Source organism: Myotis brandtii, unplaced genomic scaffold (assembly GCF_000412655.1).
Source record: "Myotis brandtii unplaced genomic scaffold, ASM41265v1 scaffold733, whole genome shotgun sequence".
In the NCBI taxonomy this organism is placed as follows: Eukaryota; Metazoa; Chordata; class Mammalia; order Chiroptera; family Vespertilionidae; genus Myotis; species Myotis brandtii.
In genome coordinates, this window is record NW_005370908.1 from 895,035 (window position 1) to 912,381 (window position 17,347).

General features: G+C 36.3%; 1 pseudogene; it reads right to left on the reverse strand.

Annotated features, from left to right (window-relative positions):
* Nucleotides 1–15,813: 15,813 nt before the first annotated feature.
* Nucleotides 15,814–17,347, reverse strand: part of LOC102262460 — a 54,777-nt pseudogene continuing 53,243 nt past the window's right edge.

Below are 17,347 nucleotides of genomic sequence, written 5' to 3' on the forward strand. Positions count from 1 at the left end.
TAATCCACTTCTCATTCCATTACTTCATGCTATAAAAAGGTAGTTAACATGTACTTCTTTTGTCCTAGGTAAGAAGTAGAAATAAAGAAAACAAATGATGACTGGTGCATACTCTAGGCATTCTTGTTTGAATTCATTAAGAAACATGGATGCAGAAATCTGAGTTCATGTATACACATGGATGCAAATATGGAAAAGTTTTGACTTTCATTTCATTCACTGAGCCATTTATATAGCATTTTTTGATGATCACAGTAAAAGCTTAATGAGGTCCTCCCATAATTGTAACTGGTACTACGGAAAATGTTCAGCCTAGAAAATATCTGTTATTAAGTTGGGTTATGATTTCATAATAGGGAAAGTTTAATCATTCACTTATATCTCATCTTGCTCCAAGCATTTTGAAGCCACTAAACTGCAGTAGACCCTTGAAGAGCGCCCACCGACCACCTCACAGTCGAAAACTTAGTCTATGGTCAGCACTTCTCATTAGCAGATTCAACCAACCACAGATGAAAACAGGATCTGCAGTTGGGAATCTGCAGCTGGGAAACCGTGGTTAGGAAACTGCCCTTCTGGAAAGCAGAAATACCGTTCTCCATCCGGGGTTGTTTTGAGTCCATGGGATTGTGAACCCGCAGATACCAAGGGCTGGCGGTATTGAAAAAAAATCCACCTCTAAGTGGGCTCCGCAGTTCAAACCCATGTTGCTGGACGGTGAACTGTCTGTGTAAGTACCAAAGGAAGAGGATTAGGTGCGCTTTTCTCATGGTCACTGTGGTAGAGACAGTGCTGTGTGCTCACTTGTTTCCTTTAACTCCAGGGCGCACAGCTGAGGCGCATCTCCCAGCCCTTCCCCGCCTGGAGATGGGGCCAGGGTTCTGACCGCTGGTCAATAGACTGCAGGTGGAAGCAATATACACTTTCAGACCTAGCACCTAAGACCAATCTTGTGGTCCCCACACTGCCTCTGCTAGTTTTCCAGATAGATGAGGAGGATGCAGAGGAGTGAACATTGGGTGCACAGCTGAGGCCCATCTCCCAGCCTTCCCCGCCGGGAGATGGGGCCAGGGTTCTGACCTCTGGTCAATAGACTGCAGGTGGAAGCAATATACCCTTTCAGACCTAGCACCTAAATCCAATCTTGTGGTCCCCACACTACCTCTGCTTGTTTCCAGATAGATGAGGAGGATGCAGAGGAGTGAACATAAAGGTGGTAAAACCACTGAAATGGAAAACAAGGAATCTTCGAATGACTGCATAGAGAAAAACCATCCCCACACGCCCCTCTAACTGCAAAAGACTGCGTCAACGGTAAGGAACAAACTTCTGTTGTTTTATGATATTAGGTTGTTAGTTTGTATAACCTGATTAACGTAACCTATTTAGGCACAGAGGAATTATTTGCTTTGGGTGTTTTGGGATTGAGAAATAATTGCTTAAACCTCAAATAATTTTCATGAGAAATTTTGTACTTGGTAAAACTTATTTTCTGTGAAAAATCTTGTCTGAAATTCTCTGTGAGTGAATAAATTAACAAAGTAATGAATTTATGGTATTGAAAAATCAATCTGAAGTTGACATACATGTTTGGAATGGGAAGAGGATGGAGACCATGTAAGAGACACTGGTAAGCAAATGTTTTACTTTATGCTTTTAAAGTTTGAAAATGCCAGTTTTTCAAAGTGACCGTACCATTTCGCATTCATACCAGAAACAGAGGAGTGTATCATTTGTTCAGTATTCTTCTTGCCAGCATTTTTATCATCACCATTTTTAATTTTAGCCATTCTGGTTGGTGTTTAGTAGTATCTCGTTGTGATTTTCATTTTCATCGCTCTGATAAATAATGATGTTGAACATCTTTTCACGTGTGTATTAGTGATTCGCATAATCTTCTCGGGTGAGTTGTTGGTTTAAATCTTATTTGTCTTTTTATTTTACTATGAGTTTTTAAAATATATTCTGGATACAAGCTCCTTCTCAGATATGTGTCATGCAAATATTTTCTCCTATAATCTGTGGCTTGTATTTTCATTTCCTTATAATGTCTTCAAAGAGCAAATTTTTTTTGTATTGATTATACCCAATCTATCAATTTATTCTTTTATGTTTTTTTGTTTGTTTGGTTGGGTTTTTTTTTGCATTTTTGTGCCCTCCAAGAAATCTTTACCTAATCTTAAGTAGTAAAGATTTTCTCTCATGCTTTCTTTTGGAAGTGTCATAGATTTATATTTTATGTTTAGGTCAGTGATCCATTTTGCATTTATTTTTATAAGTGGTGTGTAGCAAAGGTTGTTTCAGCATCATTTGTTGAAAAGACTGTTCACTCCTCATTGAATTATCTTAAGTTTATTATGTTTATATCCTCATTAATACCACACTGTAGCTTTGTGATAGTTCTTGGAATTCGGTAATGCAAGTCATGCAGTTTTGTTGTCCTTTCAAAATTTGTTTTGTCCATTTCATTTTCTTTGCATGTCCATATATATTTTTGAGTCAACTTAATTAATTTATATACAAAAGCCTGTTGGAATTTTAATGATGTCATGATGAATCTATTGATTAATTTATAGAGGATTGATTTCTTCACATATTGAATTTTCTAATTTGTAAATATTTCTCCATTTATTTAACTTACTTAATTTCTCTCAACAATGTTTTGAAATTATCAGTGTACAGATTTTGCACTTATTTAGTTAAATTTATCCCTAAATATTTTATGGTCTTGATGCTGACTGTGATTTTATAATTGAAATGTTCAGTTGTTAGATGCTAATATATAGAAATGCAGTAGATTTTTGTATGTTATCCTTATATATTGTGACTTTGCTGGTGTTACTTGTTGCTAGTTGTGTTTTTTGTAGATTCCTTAGGATTTTCTACCTTGACAATCATGGCTGGAAGTAAGGATGCAATTATTTCCACTTGTAGCTTAGTTATTTATTTTACCTTATTGCACTGGCTAACTTCCTCAGTACAATATTTATTAGATGTTCTTGATGCCAGTACTAACTTGGGAAGAATTTGCTCTTTTAATATTAAATATAGTATTTGATGTAGAATTTTTGTTGACTCTCTTTAACAAATTGGGGAAGTTTCCTTTTATTTACACTCTCCTGGGAATTTCTATTATGCATTGACTTTGAATTTTGTCAAATGACTTTTCTCCATTTACTAAGATAATAAAATTTTTTCATAGTCTGTTAATACAACTTATAGTTATTGATTTTTTAATGTTGAAACAAACCTCATATTTCTGAGATGAGCCCTACTTGTCATATTTTTTAATGTATTTCTTGAACTGATTTGCTAAAATGTTACATAGAATTTTGCGCCTATATTGGTGAGAGATGTTGGTCTTTAATTTTCTTTTTTGTACAGTTTTTGTCTGGTTTTAATATCAATATAATGGTGGAATCTTTAATTTTTGTGAGAGCTCGTGTATAGTTATTGTTTTTCCCTTAAATGCTAAGTAGAATTCACTAGTGAAGCAATCTCCTCCGCCTCCTTCTCCTCATAGCACATTTTTTTAGAGAGCTTTGGTAATTTATATCTTTCATGAAAACCATATGTCATTTTATTTACTTATTTACTTGTTTGTCTTCTTTATTAGCTTTTTATAGACTCTTTGAGGGAAGGGACCCTGCCTTTTATTTTTAAGACTTCAGATCTTGGTATAGTGTCAGGCAAATAATAAATATTCAATAAATATTTCTGAAATAAATGAAGAGGTGGATGAATTTTGGGGGGACCATACGGAGTTTCATAGGAGAAAACCAGAGGTACATCAAGTGGGATTAAGATGAAAGAGAAATAAGCTCACAAAGAAAGAACACCAGCATAATGTAGAGGAGACAAGGGCAGGGCACAATCAGAAAATGGTAGAGCATGCATCTTAGAGTATGGAAGCAGAAGTTAAGCTGGATTAAGATAAACCAGAAATAAGCCCAGGGGTTTACTGAACTGAGGAGTTTGGATATTGGTCTGTGTACTTCGGAAAGCCATTGGAGGTTTTAGAGAAGGGGAGTACTAAGAATTGTTCTGTGTTTAAAAGGATGTTTCTGGTGGTACAATGTGGAACTGATTAGAGAGGACAGAGACAAGAGGCAATGAAAGCATTTAAGAGGCTGCTGCAGTACCCCTTTAGTGAGTAATAATGGGGACTCAAATTAGCCATGAGCTGGGCATAAGGAAAAATGATTTTTTTTTGAAAGTAAGATTCTTAAGATTTTTTTCATCTGAATGGGTGGTGAAATGAAGAGATGAAAGATAATCCTGTGTTTGGGCGGACGGTAATGCCAATAAGTAGGATGCAATTACAAGTGAAAGGGCAGGTTTGCTACAGAGGGGAGCTTAACCACAATCAAATAAAGGGTTCTGGGACTCAGGAAAGTTGATGATTTTGGAGCCCACATGAGTAGTCGTAAAAGTCAAAGCCACTGAAATAAATGAGAAAAGTGGATGGGAAGAAGCCCTGGAAACAGGGGGTGGGGGTGGGGTGGGGTGGGGGAATCTTCCATATTTGTGGAGGAAAAATAAAAAGCAAATGAAGTTCGGGCTGAGGGAAGGGAGAGATCCAAGAAAGCACAGAGCTTTGATTGTCTTTCTTTCTTTCTTTTTTTTTTTAAAAATATATTTTTTATTGATATTTTACAGAGAGGAAGGGAGAGGGATAGAGAGTTAGAAACATCGATGAGAGAGAAACATTGATCAGCTGCCTCCTGCATGCCCCCTACTGGGGATGTGCCTGCAACCAAGGTACATGCCCTTGACCGGAAACAAACCTGGGACCCTTCAGTCCGCAGGCCGACGCTCTATCCACTGAGCCATGCCTGTCAGGGCTTGATTGTCTTTCAAGAAAGAGTTTCAAGAAAGTGCTGACTGGGAGATAGTGTATTGGGGCGACTGAGTCTAGAGAGAGGAGCCAAACGTTTTCTGTTGGATCTCTGGTTTAACATTTGTAGGCTGCATGGTTTTGAGCAAGTTGTATAAGTAGAGTGAAGGCAATCATATACCTATCTCATAAAGGCAAAGAATAGATGAGAAACAATACCCTTAAAGTGCTTCTTACTTTGTGTGGCATATACTAAGCAAATAATATTATCTACTGCTATCAACAGTGGTAAAGGAAGTTTTAATTTCAAAGGATAAGGGAGAAGTGGATGTAAGTTTTGTTTCTTTGAAAGGCAAGACAAAGATTACAAACCTGTAGGCAGGGTGTATGCATGTGTGCACACACTTGAATAAAAATAGTTAATTCTAAATAGGTCTGATAATTTATATGAAAAGAGATTCCAAGGAAAATATCAAGAAGGCAACGATTTCTTCTAGAAAGGTTTATGAAGAAAATGCCTCAAAGAAATGAATCAAAGGCAGATACAAGCTAATTTGGTTTCATTTCTTTGCTGAAAATTAGTGTTATTTTATCATAGTATACTATGCTTTTTTTTATTCCTCCAAAACAAATAAATAATTTAGATTTTGATCATGTTTTGAACTTAAGCCACTTGGCTTATGAAACAAGCCATTAAATCAAGAAAGGCCAGATGTCTGAATTTTAATGTTCAAGTAGAATCTGAAGAATGACCATTTAGCATTTCAATTTATCATTTGATAGTCTACTCACATTAACATTAAAATTCTCTCTATGGAGTTTGGAAGGGAGGTTGTGAAATACCAGATACAGTCTCAAAAGTTTGAGCATGATTTCAAAAATTGTATTTTAAATGTTACTGACAGGAAAGCTGTTTTGGTCAGAATATACGTAGTAGCAGTCAGCAAGCATGATACAGCCCCCACACAGTTTCCACACGTGTAAAGGGTATAGATTCCCTTTGAGAGTGAATGCCCATACAGCATCCTTCACCAGTAGAGAGCTTCAAGCTTTTCCACCTATTTTGTGATCTCTGCAAAGTGAACACAACTGCTTACTTATGTTTCTTTTTGTTGGAATCAGCGTTTATTTCAGTAGAACTACACGACCAACTTTCCTCCAAGACATCAACAGAACTGAAATTCCTAGTTCATTCTTCTGGATAAAAAAAAAAAAAAGGATATAAACAAAAGCTGGCTTTAACTCTCTTCTTTGCTAACCCACCAAGGCACAATAGCAGCACCTTCCTTTGATTACTGATGCCGGTCTACTGTGGTCATCGAATATTATACAATAAACTGTTTACATAGCAGCCCTTTTTACAGGTTTTAAATCTTCCCAACCTGCCAGTTTCTGAAGCGGAGCCTGCCAGCTGGCAGACAGAGAGGTGCTTGTGTTCTAGTTGATTGAGGTAATTAACAGCCCAAACTGTCAGAAGGTGACAGCAGGCAAAAAGTTCTTGCCCTGAGGTCACAGCTGGACTCCAACAACGTGCTCCTGATTTACCAGTAAAACTAATAATGTAAGTAATATTGGTATTAAATTATGAAATCAAGGGTCAGACTGAAATTCTGGTTTGTACCACACACTCACTGCCGGCAAATGAGCGGTAATGTCCTGCAGTTGCCCTGCCCTCTTAAGCCACCTCTGCAAAAGTCAGCACGTGCCTCTTTTGGCAACAATGTGTGGGTCTTGGTAAACATAAAGGAGCAAAGTGGTGACTTTCACTTAGATTTCTTTCCATAAATGTACCTACAGAGAACCGCCAGCAGTTTCTTAAAACCGTAGAGAACACAGGACTTGAGACATAATAGCAACTCATTTTTCTGGAATGTTCACGGCATACCAGCCACTGGAATAAGGGCTTTATAAGCATGGTTTCTTTTAATCCCTACAATCATAGTAATATGACAGTACTATTACATTCATTCTTTTACAGAAAGGGAAATCAAGAACCAGAGACATGAAGTAACTTCTTAGAATCACAGAGTTAGGAGGTGGTAGAGCCAGGGTTTGAGCCCACATGGTCTGGCTCCATGGCCCAAGTTCTCAATGGCTCCATTGTACTGCCGGATTATAAATGGTCTTGAAGAATATGGTGGATCACCAAATGGTTTGCAGCAAAAGAGCGATGTATTCACTCTTCCCTCTGCAAGGAGGGAGATGTATTAGAGAGGCATCAACAGATGCATGGAGATCATTTAGGAGCTTAATGGAACCTGGGGTAAATGATAGTTCTGGAGTTGATCTAAGTGGTTTTAATAGGGACACACAGAGATGAGATATAAACACAGTTTCTTTTAATCCCTACAGTCATAGTGATATGACAGTACTATTACATTCATTCTTTTACAGAAAGGGAAATCAAGAACCAGAGACATGAAGTAACTTCTTAGAATCACAGAGCTAGGAGGTGGGAGAGCCAGGGTTTGAGCCCACATGGTCTGGCTCCACGGCCCAAGTTCTCAATGGCTCCATTGTATTGCCGGATTATAAATGGCCTTGAAGAATCTGGTGGATCACCAAATGGTTTGCAGCGAAAGAGTGATGTATTCACTCTTCTCTCTGCAAGGAGGGGGATGTATTAGAGAGGCATCAACAGATGCATGGAGATCATTTAGGAGCTTAATGGAACCTGGGGTAAATGATAGTTCTGGAGTTGATCTAAGTGGTTTTAATAGGGACACACAGAGATGAGATATTAAACAGGTAGGACTTACTTCCCCACTTGGATGTGAAAAAAAAAAGGATATTGCCTTGAGCAGCTGACTAGATGATGGTACAGTAATTATTAAATAAGTCAACTATTGATCATTTATAGAAAAAAGCCAGAACATAATTTTTGGTATTTTGATAAAATGTATGGTCTATATGATCATTTGGGCATCATTTGGGAGCCAATGTAGCTTAATTATAACATGATAACATTTAGTACATAACTCTATTAGGTAATAGCTTATTTGGGCCTGAGAGGTTTGACCCAACAGTGTTACTTAATAATGGGACATATGGACAATGACCAAACATAGATGTCCACTAGAATTTCACAGCCTGCTGAGCTGTCTTTCACAGCTCTAATCGAAAGCTTTTTTAGTTTATAATCCCTAATAATACTTTTCCCTGGAGGATATCTTGAAAGTTTGTTGGGGATTATTTTTGCAGAATTAGAATTGCCCACTATTTTGTTAATATATTATTTAATAAATGTCAAAATAAATATCAGCTTTTACAATTAGGCTAAATAACTGAACTAAAGAGGCAGTTTTCTATTTAAAAAGCTAGGCACTTTTAGTCATTATTCACCAGCATTTGTCAAATATGGCATTTGTTTAGAACATAACGTTCTTGTGAACATTCATGTCTTTGGGACTCAGTCTAGACTTGTAATTTTGTCCTTATTAGGCTTCTTGAGAAAATGTAATAGGTAAAGAAGATAACTGCTCAGGTATTAAATGTGCTTTTATAAAGAACAGTGATTCTAAATAGTTCCGTAATAAGATTTCTTTACATTGCTTTTATATTTTCTAGGCATTTCAGGTTTTAAAAAATGTCTACCAAACTTCATTACCAAGTTTGAGCACTTTTTTTTAATATCAGAGTTTCTGATAAATGTGAAATAGACAATGTTACCCAATGAGTCAATAAAATTCCACTCTAAATTAAAGAAACATGACCTTTGGGTTAGTCAGTGAAACTTCACTTTAGGTAAATGTAATATTTCAGTTTAAAATATTAGTGATGGCCCTGGCTGTTATACTCAGTGGTTAGAGTGCCGCCTCACACTCCGAAGGGTCACCAGTTCGATTCCTGGTGAAAGGCACATACCTGGGTTGCAGGTTTGATCCGGGCCCTGATTGGGGAGCATGCAGGAAGCATCCAATCGATGTGTCTCTCACACATTGATATTTTTCTCTCCCCCTCTCCCCTCCCATCCACTCTCTCTAAAAATCAGTATAAAAATACCCTTAGGTGAGGATTAACAACAACAAAAATATATTAATGATAATGCAACAGTTTTTATTGGTTAGAATTCAATGTGGTTGAACTTAACAAGGCCCAAAAGTACAGTGCTTTAAAATAGGTTTATTTCTATATCCCAAAATAAGGATTCTAGGGCTGGCATGACAGCTCTGCTTCATAAAGTTCTAAGGAAATTACACTCACTACACCATCATTCCTTGGTGTGGTAGGCTGATAATCGTCCTCCAAAATATCATGTCCTAATAGCTGGAACCTGAAGTGTTACCTTACTTGGGAATAAAAGTTTCTGCAGATGTGATTGAGTTAAAGATTTAGAGATGGGCATAGTATGTTGGATTTTTCAAGTGGGTCATAAATGCTGTCACATGTATCCTAATAGATGGAGGCAGTGGGAGTTCTGAAACACGTATAGAGGAGAAGGTGATGCGAAAGGATCAGAGAGGGAGTAATGTGGCCACAAGCTTAGGAATTTCATTCTAGATTTTGAGTTCAAGGAATGGATTCTCTTCTAGAGTCTCTGGAAGGAGCATGGCTCTAGACCCCTTGATTTGGGCCCCATGATATTGATTTTGGACTTCTGGACAACAGAACTGGGAGAAAATAAATTTTTGTTGTTTTAAGTTACCAAGTTTGTGGTATTTTGTTACAATTGACATAGGATACCAATTCACTGGGATATGGTATATATCCTTATGGTTCAAGAGAGGAAAATATCTCATTCAACTTCTAAGCAAGAATGTGTAGAAAGAGAAAGTTATACATTCATTTACTCACAGATTCATCCAACAAATATGTATGGAGAGTCTGTTATATGCCTGACATTGTTCGAGATCTTTGTAATATACCACTAAAAATACACCGAAGACTCCTTTTTTTTTCTCCTGGGAACATGTATTCTAGCTGGTGAAGACAAATAAAGATAAAACATAAAATAAGTGAATCATATAATGTTAGAAGATGAAAAATCGATGGAAAAAAAGAAAAGTTACAGCACAGTAAAAGAGATTGAAAGGGCTATTCAGAAGCCAAGCAAGTTGCAGTTTTAAATCAATTGGTAATGGTAAAGCTTGCTTCATTAAAAAGGTGGGATTTGAGCAATTCCTTGTGAGGGTGAAAGTTAGCCAATAGAACAGATGAGGAAGAGCTCTCTGTAAGGAAGAAATGGCCAGAGCATGCACTTTGAGATGTGACAGAGCCCTATTTGTTTGGGGAACAGCAAAGAGGCCTCTGTGGTGAAGGAGAGTCCAGTGCAAATTGTAGATGAGGTCAGAGAGGCAGGGAGGAGACAGTCAAGTAAGACCTTGCAAGTTATAGTAAGGTCTTTGTTTATGTAAATGTGCAGCAATTGGGAGGTATCAGCTGAGGAGTGACAGGATTTAACGATTAAAAGGATCATTCTAGCTCCACTGTTGAGGATAGATTGCAGGGGGTAGGGTAGGCTCAGAGAGACCTATTAGGGAATTATTGTAGTAATCCAGGCGAGATATAAAAGTGGTTCAGATTAGAGTTGTAACAGTACACATGGAGGGTATTGGTTGATTTCTGGATAAATCTTAAAGATAGAGTCAACAGAATTTCTGACAGATTGAATATGACGTCTAAGGGGGGGGGGGGGGGGAAAATGAAAGGTGATGACTCCAAGGATTTGAGGTTGACCAACTAAAAGGTTGACAGTGCTATCAAATAACATGAGAATGCTGTAATGAAGTGAGGTTTTGCTGAGGGAGAGGTGTTGTTAAGGACAGGCCAGGGTTTCAATATCGTTTGAGCTATTAGACATCTAGATGTCAAGCAGGTATTTGAATTAGGAAAGATGTCTAAGAGGGAGATAATCCAGTGGAACTTTTGCTTCCAGAATAGCAGACTTGCTTATTTCAGACCAATACTCTTACCAGGAATAGCTAAAATAATGAAAACAGTGGTTTGGAGGTGTTGGAAAACTACCAAAGTTGTAAAGATTTGAGAGGATTTCTTCAGATATAGTGATCCAGATAGAAGCATGTAGATGCATTAAAGAAAAAAAAAACCCACAAGGGTAAATATCTGAGCATATCAACTTAAAATAGATTGTATAAATTGTCATGTGAATTTGAGGTATATATGATATATCATAATAATTACAGAAGGAAAATGGATTATTATTAGGTCCTTGCAATATCTGGAAAGTGATGAAGTTACTAATTCATATGAGATTTTGATAAGCCAAGAAGGCATGCAGTAATCTCTGGATTAATCACTTAAGTTAGTAATGTACCACCGAGAAGAAACAGAGTGAGATATAAGATGATATAAAATTTTTGATTAATCATATAAAAAGTAAGATATAAAATGAAATATGAGGTGGGATGGAGAAAAAAGCAAATAGTAAGACATGATTTAAACCTCAATATAGCCCTGGCCAGTTTTGCTCAGTAGTTAGAGTGTTGGCCCATGAACAGAAGGATAAAGGGTTTGATGTCAGGTCAGGTACCTCAGTTGCAAGCTGATTACAGGCCCTGGTTAGGGTGTGTGTGTGAGGCAACCAACCCACTGCTCCCTCAGGCGCTCTTTCCCAACCCCCTCCTTTTTTGTCTCCCCACTCCTCCCTTTCCTCCACTCTCCAAAACAAACAAACAAACAAACAAACAAAAAAACAATGGAAAATATATTCTCAGGTAAGGATTAAAAAAACTCCACAATTACACCAGCAAACAAACAACAAAACCCTCAACATATCAGGAATTATATGAAATATAAATATAATAAATACTAATTAAAGATAAAGTTTATCAAACTCCTTAAAAACCCCCCAACTATGTGCTGTTTACAATGGATGTAGCTTTAATATAAGTATTAAAAAGTGTTGAAAGTAAAAGGATGGAAAATCACAGAAAATGCAAACTAATCAAAAGAAATCTGGTATATCAAACTAATATGAAAGTTAATTTTAGGCAAGAAACATTACTAGAGATAAAGAAGGACATTTTGTAATGATAAAATGTTTAATCCAGCATGATAACTTAAGAATTTTAAATTTGTATGCACTTAATACATAGCTTGGAACTTCATAAAGCAAAATTTGACATGACTAAAGGACAAATAGAATATTCACAATCATATTCAGAAAATTTAATATACATCTCTCAGTAACTGATGAAATGGGGAGAAAAAAATCAATAGAGATATAAACACAATTAACTTACTTGATCTAGTTAAACATGTAGAATACTGCATATAATAACTGCAGGATATATATTTTTTCAAGTGTATTTATAACATTTACCAAAATTGACCACAAAAATACATACAGATTAACTAGAAAATCTTCAATACAGTCCCCAATATAATTCTGAAAAAATACATGAGTGAAAAAGTAAACTAATAGATATTAGGAAAATATTTTAAGCTCCATAGTAATAAGGATATAATATATAAATCCTTTGTGGGAAGATGAAATAGAAATTTATAGCTCTAAATTTATATAGTAAGGAAAAAGTCTAATAACATCCTCTCAAGTATCTATCTTAAGAAATTGTGAAAAGAATTACAAATTAAACACAAAGAATGTTGAAAGTAGGAAATAATAAAAAGAACAGTAATCTGTGAAATAATTTCTGTTTGAAAAGAATAATAAAATTGATAAATATCTGGAGTGATAAAAGAAAAAAGAGAATTACTAAGGTTGGAATGGAAAAGGGATGATTATTGTAGATTCTATGGACATAATCATCGTAAGAGAACATTACAAACATTTCTGTTGCAATAAATTTTAAAATTTGAATGAAATGGGATACTTTCTAGAATAACATACTTACCAAAGCTGAAACAAATTTTTAAAAATCTGAATAGTTTAATATGGAAATTGAGTCAATAACTAAAAACTTCTTTACAAAAATATTTTCAAAAATAGATGTCTTTACTGGTGAGTTTTACCAAACAGTTAATAAAGACATAACACCAATATTAGCACATTCTTCAAACAGGAAAATATTGAAAGAATATTGTCCAACTTGTTTTATGAAGCCAGCCTAATTTTGATACCAAAATCCTGACAAGACATCACACACACACACACACACACACACACACACACACACACCCTAGAAAACTACAAAGCCAATTTCTTATGAACATAGGTACAAAACTCCTTAACAAAATATTTTCAATTAGGCAGGCATGATTATGCTTATTTCATTGTTGGGGAAAGTGAAAGTCAGATTAGTTAATAATTACTTGAATTTACATAGCTAGTAAAGCCAGATATAAATTTAGGTCTAACCAGTAATAAGTCTGAATACACTATTTCCACAGCCTTTAGGTGCCTTGTAAATATATTTTTTAAATTCTAAAATGAGCCCTGCCCCCTAGCAGTGTGAATTAACCTTTCTTTTTTGCTCCCCTAGTATTTTATATGTCTGTATTAAAACATTTATCACACTATATTTAATGTTTATTTACTTGTCTATGCTAAGTGTCTTTTCTACACCTTCTCACCCTCCCATATTGTACAAAAAGTTCTTTAGAAACTGATTTATCCAGTTCATTTTTGTATCCTGTTTTTGACTCAGAGAATTACTGAGGTAACGTTGTTAAATAAATTAATAAATGCTTAGGTAAAAAAAAAAAGGAAAAGAAGGTTGTAATAGGATACAAAATGCACTAACCAGGGAAATATTGACAGATCTGAGTAAATTAAAATTAGGGAATTCCATTCACCTAAAGATACAATTAAGAGAGCACCACAGAAATACCCAGGTGACAAAATCTTTTAGCTATTTCAATATCTTGGTAGAAATTCATGTTGCTTTAAAATCTGTGCAGTGGTTAAGTCTCAACTCAGCTAAAACATTTAATTAATTGCAAATGATAGATTCCTTTACAAGGATGACATTTCTTTTGCCTGAGATTTTGTATGATTTTGTTCCCTTAGTCTAAAAAGAATAATATATTTATTTCTACTGGAACATCATTACCATTTTAATTTGTTAATATGCCTTTAACTTTATTAATACTCCCATTGTCATGATCTCCTCTTTCATTGTGCTTTTATTTCAGAAAAAATATTAGTTCTTAGTGTAAGAAACATGATTTAGTTATTTCCTTTGTGATAGGAATGTAAAGCATTTATTAAGATCATTAGCTATTATGTGCTATTGAGTAATTTATGACTATTCCCATTACAAAGTTTAAACTTTGCTGTCTTAAAAAAATTTGTGGGTGGAAGAGTAGTTTCAAAAATTTAGACATCTATTTTAAAAATTTTGATATACTGTAAAAGCTTTATTTGGCTTTAATAAAACTGGTTAATTAGCAATATTTTCCATTTTTTGTGACTTGGGAAACAGAAAGAAAGCCCATTTATTTATTAAGTTATGCCAAGATCTTTCCCATATGTTATTTTGTTAATTATCCAACCAGTCTGACTGTAGGCACTATAACTTAATTGCCAAGATGAAAAATTTGAGGCTCAGAAATTAAAGTTTCTTGCCCAAAGTCATAAGCTATTAAGTGGTGGAGCCTGATTTTAAGTCCATACATGTGTCACCTCAAAGCTGATGAATCTGCTTTTGTCAAGGACCTCCATTTGTCAAAGCTCCTAGGACTTCTCATTATTAACCTTTATTTTGCCATTATCTTCCTTCATCTTTCTCTGTCAGTAGCATTTGGCAGAATTGATCACTCCTTCCTTCTCCTCCCTATGAAAAGTCACTTCCCTTTATTAAATGTTGATTTTTACAGACCAGAACTACAAAATATGAGTGGACATAAGCCCCAGTTAGAAGCTATAGGCCTGGCCTTATAAAACTCATGCTGCAGCAACTTGAACAGGACAAGCAGAGGCTATATCCTTAAGATTGGGAAATTCAAGGAGGGTTCTGCCTTGCCTTGTCTCCCACCCAATCTCTTCCCAAGTTAAAAAGAGTCATCCATGGGAAGTATCTGAGTAAGATAGCTCTCCTGCCACCACCGGTAAGTGCATACCACCAGGAGAGCTTGATTAGATGGCACCGAATCAAAAAACTACATTTTAACATGAGGAGAAACTGGTACCAAAATATGAATGGGGAGAGAGAAGGTGTGATAGGGCAAGTGTAAGGAGAGAAAGATTTCCTCTTTTCTATTCATTGGATTCTGACACCCAGTCCTCTGAGCTGGGGGAGTACTGGCTAGTTCCTATTCTTCCAATTCCTCACTATGCCTTCTCTCTTGGTCGTATTCTTTCCTGTCATCATAGGACACAAACTGTCTCTTGAAGCTCTCACTTAGCTGCCCTGAGAATGATTCTGCTAATGAGCCCCTGGAGGGCATTGATATCTTTTTCATTTTTACATTTATTTTCTTTTTCTTTGGCTTGTCCCTCTTAGAACACTTACCCTGGCCCCCTTTATATTATATTATGGCTTTCTCATTTTCCTTCCAGGTGTGCTTAGTCTTACCCCCCTTCTCTTCATTCTATTTGGACATTTCCTTTCAGATCTTGTCTGCCTCTCGTAAAGATCTGTGATGCTGATGCCAAGGTGGTCTGACCTGATCTTTCAGCTGGCATTGAGCCACAGTATACACAGACTTGTGACCCTTGTGATTCGTGGCCATCTGGCCTTTTTGAGCTGTTTCTTCTTCTCATCCCAATCACTGTGATCCTCATTACTGGAGGATCTGGCAGAACATTGCTATCCAACTTCTCTGCCATTTCTTCCTTTTCTACACCTGAGTTGAATGACTAATTGGTCATCATTGTTGTTGGTGCATTCTCTTACTGGTATTCTTTCTCAGCTCAAAGTAGGCATCATGCTAATCTTTATCAGAGTTAGAGATCTATTTATTGTAGTTTGATTCATCCTCTCCTTCAATACCGTTTTTGATGTTGAGCTTTTTCGCATTGCCGAAATCATTTTCCCACACTCCTCCCTCACAATGCTGCTGAAGGTATACAGAGTTCCTTGCAGGTGCGGAAAGGTAGGATAGATCCAAACATTTTAAAAACCAAGGGAAGTCACACAGTGCAGCTCCTGGAAGATGCATCTCCAGTGGCCTGGATTGTATTTGCTGTGGATAGCACACATTGGGCAAACCTCTCAACCAGGTACACACCATCCTGTAGGTTAGGGGGCACATAAAAGAGACCTTGGCATCAACATTCTGATGGCATTCCAGTGTCACTTTGTTCTTGCCTATGGTGCACCTGAGACATGTTGCTGAGGGGAATCTCAGACGGGTGGGTCACCGATGTCAAAGAAAAATAACAATCCAACAAACTTTACTGCCCCCAGTTCCAGCCCTTTACATCAGGTCAAGGCAGTAGTGAGTTTTAAAAAAATCAGAGAATTTCTCAATTCAGATTCTCATAAGCCATCATATTTATAAACACGGTCGTTTTCTATGAGAAGTTTAAGTCTGTGACCCAGAAGTACACTGTGCTAGATGCCTTCCTTCAACACTATACTTGGATATTGTCTACTTTTCCCATCTTGCTATTCTTGAAGATGATACCCGAGTGGCTCAACCTCAGCTAACCATCATTCATGGAGAGCCTTTTACCTCCTGATAGACATCTTGAACTCCAGTGTCTTATTTGTTCATCACTTCTTAACACCTAGCACAGTGCTTATTTTGCACTCAGGAAATGTTTGTAGGATAAATGAAAGAATTAATGGATGCATGCCTTTCACAGTCAGCTTGTATGGACCGTGTATAGGTTTAAGTCACAACTGTGCTGAAATAATTTCAACAATACTTTACTACTAATAAATACTATTTCTACAAATGACAGCAATGTTTACCCAATCACCCACACAAAAATAGGGACTTCCTATTTCTGGTTCTGTAGGTAAAGAAGTTGGAGGTTGTAACTCCATTCTAATGAGTAAATAACTCAACAGACTGAAAAATTAACTCTTCTAGGATCCAAAGGATAGATGAGGGTTCAAGGAAAACCAGGGCTTCAAGATTAGAAAAACAGGCAGAAAAATACAGGGAGTCACAGATTACTGGAGCAGAGACTTATGTGTGGCAATTGCCATGGGAACCAGGTATTATCAGAGCCTATTCAGATTTTCTATTTTTTTTTCTTGTTTGAGTTTTGGCCTTTTGTGTCTTTCAAGGAAATGGTCCATTTCATCTAGGTTATAACTTTGTGGGCACATACTTATTCATAGTATTATTTGATTGTCTGTTTAATGTTCAAGGAGTCTTAGTGATGTTCATTTTTTTCATTTATCATATTAGTATAGTTCCTGGATATAAGGTTATAATCAAGGTTAATCACATGAATAAATGATTGAGTGAATAAATGAAAATTTACTTTGAAAATAGTTTTTCACATGTGTCTTTCCTCTCTTTTCCTGCTGGCACTTTGTTCATTTCAGGATTTAACCATTACAAATGGACCTTGTAATGATGCCTAAAAAAACTCCTTTGAATATGAGGTCTCTTCTCTTTTTACACACACACACACACACACACACACACACACACACACACAAACACTTCTGTTCCTGAACACAATTATAC